Genomic DNA, 6,770 nt, shown 5'->3' on the forward strand with positions numbered 1-6,770 from the left:
CAACGGCGCCAAAAACTTGGTGGACGAAATTGTGATCCTTAAAGTTGTACTCCTTGTACTTGTATGGAATTTAAAATTGGCACGTGTGATCACAACTCCGTTCAACTTAACCAGCAAGTGTACTGGGTCATCCAAGTAATACCTTACGTGAGTAAGGGTCGATCCCACAGAGATTGTTGGTATGAAGCAAGCTATGGTCACCTTGTAAATCTCAGTTAGGCAGATTAAATGGTTATGGGTTTCCAAAATTAATAATAAATAGAAAATAAAAAGGGATAGAAATACTTATGTAAATCAATAGTGGGAATTTCAGATAGGCGTGTGGAGATGCTAGAATCCTTTCGAATCTCTACTTTCTTATTGCTTTCATCCAATCCTTCTTACTCCTTTCCATGGCAAGCTGTATGTAGGGCATCACCATCATCAATGGCTACTTTTAATCCTCTTGGGAAAATGGTCCTATGCGCTGTCACTGCACGGCTAATCGTCTGGAGGCATCACCCTTGTTGATGGCTACATCCCATCCTCTCAGTGAAAATGGTCCAAATGCTCTGTCACAGCACGGCTAATCATCTGTCGGTTCTCAATCAGGTTGGAATAGAATCCCTTGATTCTTTTGTGTTTGTCATCACGTCCAGCCTTCAGGAGTTTGAAGCTCATCAAAATCATTCAATACCGGAATCCTACTCGGAATACCACAGACAAGGTTAGACTTTTCGGATTTCCAGGATCCTACTCGGAATACCACAGACAAGGTTAGACTTTCCGGATCCCCATGAATGCCACCATCTATCTAGCTTATACCACGAAGATTCTGTTGGGGAATCTAAGAGATATGCGCCCGGCCTAGAGTAGAATGGAAGTGGTTGTCAATCACGCGCGTTCATAGGTGAGAATGATGATGAGTGTCACGGATCATCACATTCCTCAAAGTGTTGTGCAACGTATATCTTGGAATAAGAATAAAAGAGAATTGAATAGAAAGTAATAATAATTGTATTGAAACTTGAGGTACAGCAGAGCTCCACACCCTTAATCTATGGTGTGCAGAAGCTCCACCGTTGAAAATACATAAGTGAAAGGTTCAGGCATGGCCGAATGGCCAGCCCCCATGGTCTACGGACTATGCGCCCCCAGATGTTCCTTAGATCTAAAGTGATCAAAAGATAAGACGTCTAATACAATAGTAACTTATCCTATTTATACTAGACTAGCTACTAGGGTTTACATGAGTAAGTAATTGATGCATAAATCCACTTCCGGGGCCCACTTGGTGTATGCTTGGCCTGAGCTTGATCTATCCACGAGCTGAGGCTTTTCTTGAAGTTGAACGCCAAGTTATAACGTGTTTTGGGCGTTCAACTCCGAATCATGACGTGTTTCTGGCGTTTAACTCCAGACAGCAGCATGTACTTGGCGTTCAACGCCAATTTACGTCGTCAATTTCCGAATAAAGTATAGACTATTATATATTGCTGGAAAGCTCTGGATGTCTACTTTCCAACGCCGTTGAGAGCGCGCCATTTGGAGTTCTGTAGCTCCAGAAAATCCATTTCGAGTGCAGGGAAGTCAGATTCCAACAGCATCAGCAGTCCTTTTGTCAGCCTTTTTCAGAGTATTGCTCAAGTCCCTCAATTTCAGCCAGAAATTACCTGAAATTATAGAAAAACACACAAACTCATAGTAAAGTCCAGAAATGTGAATTTAACATAAAAACTAATGAAAACATCCCTAAAAGTAGTTTGAACTTACTAAAAACTACCTAAAAACAATGCCAAAAAGCGTATAAATTATCCGCTCATCACGTACGCATCAATGACGCGGACGCGTCAGTGACGCGTATGCGTCAGCGACGCGACCGCGCGGAAGAAAGGAATTCGCAGTGACGCGGCCGTATGGCTCACGCGATCGCGCGGATTGGAAAAGCACAAGTGACGCGGAAGCGTGGACGACGCGAACGCGTGGTAGGGAAAAACGCGAATGACGCGTCCGCATGGATGACGCGATCGCGTGACGTGCGCGATCTGCAGAATTACAAAAGTCGCTGGCAGAGATTCTGGGCCGCATTTCAACCCAGATTTCGGCCCAGAAACACAGATTAAAGTCAGGGAACTTGCAGAAACTCATCAGGCTCTCATAATTCACTTTTCATAGTTTAGATGTAGTTTTTAGAGAGAGAGGTTCTCTCCTCTCTCTTAGGATTTAGGATTAGAATTCCTCTTAAAGGATTTAGGATTTATTATTATTTCAACTTATAATTCTTCTGAGCTCCAGGTTTAATATTCCTTTATTTTGACTTCTCTTATTTTTAATTATATATGTTGCCAATTTGGCTTAATGACATTCATGTTATGATTTTCTTAATAAATATTATTTGAGGTATTTTCAGGTTTATGATTTGTTTCTCTTATTTATGATATAAATAATTTAGATTTTTCTACCTTTTGGCTCTGGTTGATTAATTGGTGACTCTTGAGTTATCAAACTCATTGTTGATCGAAAATTGGAATTCTTCAAGAATTAATTCGAGATCCAATAACTATAACTTTTCCCAAGGAAAGACTGGGACTTGAGGATTCGAATTAATTCATTCACTTGACTTACCTTCATAGTTAGAGGTTAACAAAGTGGGAGAAAAATCCAATTCTCATCATAATTGATAAGGATAACTAAGATAGGACTTCTAGTTTTCATACCTTGCCAAGAGTTTATTTTACAGTCATTTATTTAGTTTACTTGTCATTTATCATATCTGCTCCTCATTCTTGAAACCCCCAAATTTACAATCTCCATAACCAATAATAAGAACATACCTCCCTGCAATTCCTTGAGAAGACGACCCGAGGTTTAAATACTTCGGTTATCAATTTATTTAGGGGTTTGTTACTTGTGACAACCAAAACTTTTGTACGAAGAGATTTCTGTTAGTTTAGAAGCTATATCTATAACGCGAATATTTTTATAAATTCTTTACTAGCAAAAATCCTAACGTCAGATGGCTATTCAGGCTATAACCAAATTATAGTATATCCTCAGAATCAAGAGGAAATAGCATTCACATGTCCATCTGGAGTATTTGCCTACAGAAGGATGCCATTTGGTCTGTACAATGCACCTGCAACCTTTCAGAGATGCATGCTCTCTATTTTCTCTGATATGGTAGAAAATTTTCTAGAAGTATTCATGGATGACTTCTCAGTATTTGGAGACTCATTCAGCTCCTGTCTTGATCATCTAGCACTTGTTCTGAAAAGGTGCCAAGAGACTAACCTGGTTTTAAACTGGGAAAAATGTCACTTTAATGTGGCAGAAGGAATTGTCCTTGGGCATAAAATTTCGAACAAAGGAATAGAGGTGGATCAAGCTAAAGTAGAGATAATTGAAAAATTACCACCACCCACCAATGTTAAGGCAATCAGAAGCTTTCTGGGACATGCAGGATTCTACAGGAGGTTTATAAAGGATTTTTCAAAAATCACAAAACCTCTGAGTAATCTTCTAACTGCTAATACGCCATTTGTCTTTAACACAGAGTGTTTGTAAGCCTTTGAGACTCTGAAGACTAAGTTGGTCATAGCACCTGTCATTTCTACACCAGACTGGACATTACCATTCGAATTAATGTGTGATGCCAGTGACCATGCTATTGGTGCAGTATTAGGACAAAGGCATAACAAGCTTCTGCACGTTATTTACTATGCCATCCGTGTTCTAAATGACGCACAGAAGAATTACACAACCACAAAAAAAGAGCTGCTTGCAGTGGTTTATGGCATTGATAAGTTTAGATCCTATTTAGTAGGATCAAAAGTGATTGTGTACACTGACCATGCTGCTCTTAGATATCTACTCACAAAGTAGGATTCAAAACCCAGGCTCATAAGATGGGTGTTGCTTCAGCAAGAGTTTGATATAGAAATAAGAGACTGAAAAGGGACAGAGAACCAAGTAGCAGATCACCTGTCCCGAATAGAACCAGTAGAAGGGGCATCCTTCCCCTCTACTGAGATCTCTGAAACTTTTCCAGATGAGCAACTCTTTGCCATTCAGAAAGTACCGTGATTGACAGACATTGCAAACTATAAAGTGGTAAGATTCATACCCAAAGAGTACAGCAGGCAGCAAACAAAAAAATTAGTTACTGTTGCAAAGTACTACTTGTGGGATGAACCATATCTCTTTAAGAGATGTGCAGACGGAATAATCCGTAGGTGTGTGCCCAAAGAAGAGGCACAGAAGATCCTATCGCATTGCCATTGATCACAATATGGAGGACATTTCGGAAGTGAGCGGATAGCCACAAGAGTCCTCCAATGTGGTTTCTACTGGCCTACTCTCTATAGAGACTCCCGAGAGTTTGTACGTAGCTGTGACAGTTGCCAAAGAGCTAGTAATATGCCTCACGGTTATGCCATGCCTCAGCAAGAGATCTTAGAAATTGAGTTGTTTGATGTATGGGGTATTGATTTCATGGGGCCTTTTCCACCATCATACTCAAACACTTACATTCTGGTGGTAGTAGATTATATATCTAAATGGGTAGAGGCAATTGCCATACCCACTAATGATACTAAGACAGTGCTGAGGTTCCTCCAGAAGCATATCTTCAGCAGATTTGGTGTCCCTAGAATACTAATCAGTGATGGAGGAACTCATTTCTGCAATAAACAGCTTGACTCTGCTATGATCCGATATGGAATTAACCACAAAGTGGCAACTCCATATCATCCACAGACAAATGGACAAGCTGAAGTCTCAAATAGAGAACTAAAACGAATCCTGGAACGGACTGTAAGTACCCGTAGAAAGGATTGGGCAAGGAGTCTGGATGATGCTCTATGGGCATACAGAACTGCATTCAAAACTCCTATAGAGACCTCTCCATACCAGCTTGTGTATGGAAAAGCATGTCACCTACCAGTGGAACTGGAACACAAGGCCTACTGGGCAACCAGATTCCTAAACCTCGATGCCAAGTTAGCTGGAGAGAAAAGATTGCTCCAACTGAATGAGCTAGAGTAGTTCAGAATCAATACTTTCAAAAACACAAAAATTTACAAAGAGAAAGCAAAAAGGTGGCATGACAAGAAACTATCATCTAGAGTCTTTGAGCCAAGACAGAAGGTTCTGCTATTTAACTCTAGGCTCAGATTGTTCCCTGCGAAATTAAAATTCCAGTGGAGGGGACCATATGTGATCACAAGTGTGTCACCATATGGATATGTAGAGCTTCAGGATATTGACTCTGACAAAAAGTTCATTGTTAATGGACAGAGAGTCAAACATTATCTTGAAAGTCATGTTGAGCAAGAATGCTCAAAACTGAGACTAGACTAAAGCTCAGTAAAAGTCCACCAAAAGACAATAAAGAAGTGCTTGCTGAGAGGCAACTGATGAGCGGATAATTTGTACGCTTTTTGGCATTATTTTTAGTATGTTTTTAGTATGTTTTAGTTAGTTTTTAGTATATTTCTATTAGTTTTTAGTTAAAATTCACTTTTCTGGACTTTACTATGAGTTTGTGTGTTTTTCTGTGATTTCAGGTATTTTCTGGCTGAAATTGAGGGACTTGAGCAAAAATCTGATTCAGAGATTGAAAAGGACTGCAGATGCTGTTGGATTCTGACCTCCCTGCACTCTAAGTGGATTTTCTGGAGCTACAGAAGCCCAATTGGCACACTCTCAACGGCGTTGAAAAGTAGACATCCTGGGCTTTCCATCAATGTATAATAGTCCATACTTTGCCTAAGATTTGATGGCCCAAACCGGCGTTCCAAATCAGCTCAAAACTGCCCGGCGTTAAACGCCGGAACTGGCACAAGAATGGGAGTTAAACGCCCAAACTGGCACAAAAGCTGGCGTTTAACTCCAAAAAGAGTCTCTACACGAAAATGCTTCAATGCTCAGCCCAAGCACACACCAAGTGGGCCCGGAAGTGGATTTTTATGTCATTTACTCATCTTTGTGAACCTTAGGCTACTAGTTCTCTATAAATAAGACCTTTTGCTATTGTATTTTTATCTTGGTTCTTCTGGTTCCCTCTTTGGGGCCGAAGCCAATGATCACGTTTGTTCTTATGTATTTTCAACGGTGGAGTTTCTACACACCATAGATTAAGGTGTGGAGCTCTGATGTACCTCGAGTATTAATGCAATTACTATTGTTCTTCTATTCAATTCAACTTGTTCTTATTCCAAGATATTCATTCGCACTCAAGAACTTGATGAATGTGATGATTATGTGACGCTCATCATCATTCTCACTTATGAATGCATGCCTGACAACCACTCCCGTTCTACAAGCAAACAAGGCTTGAATGTTTATCTCTTGGATTCTTTAATCGGAATCTTCGTGGTATAAGCTAGAATTGATGGCGGCATTCAAGAGCATCCGGAAGGTCTAAACCTTGTCTGTGGTATTCTGAGTAGGATTCAATGATTGAATGACTGTGACGAGCTTCAAACTCCTGAAGGCTGGGCGTTAGTCACAGACGCAAAAGAATCAATGGATTCTACTCCAACCTGATTGAGGACCGACAGATGAATAGCCGTGCCGTGACAGGGTGCGTTGAACATTTTCACTGAGAGGACGGGATTGTAGCCACTGACAACGGTGATGCCCAACATACAGCTTGCCATGGAAAGGAGTAAGAAGGATTGGATGAAGACAGTAGGAAAGCAGAGAGACGGAAGGGACAAAGCATCTCCATTCGCTTATCTGAAATTCTCACCAATGAATTACATAAGTATCCCTATCTCTATTTTTATGCT

This window comes from Arachis stenosperma, chromosome 3, assembly GCF_014773155.1.
Source record: "Arachis stenosperma cultivar V10309 chromosome 3, arast.V10309.gnm1.PFL2, whole genome shotgun sequence".
NCBI lineage: Eukaryota > Viridiplantae > Streptophyta > Magnoliopsida > Fabales > Fabaceae > Arachis > Arachis stenosperma.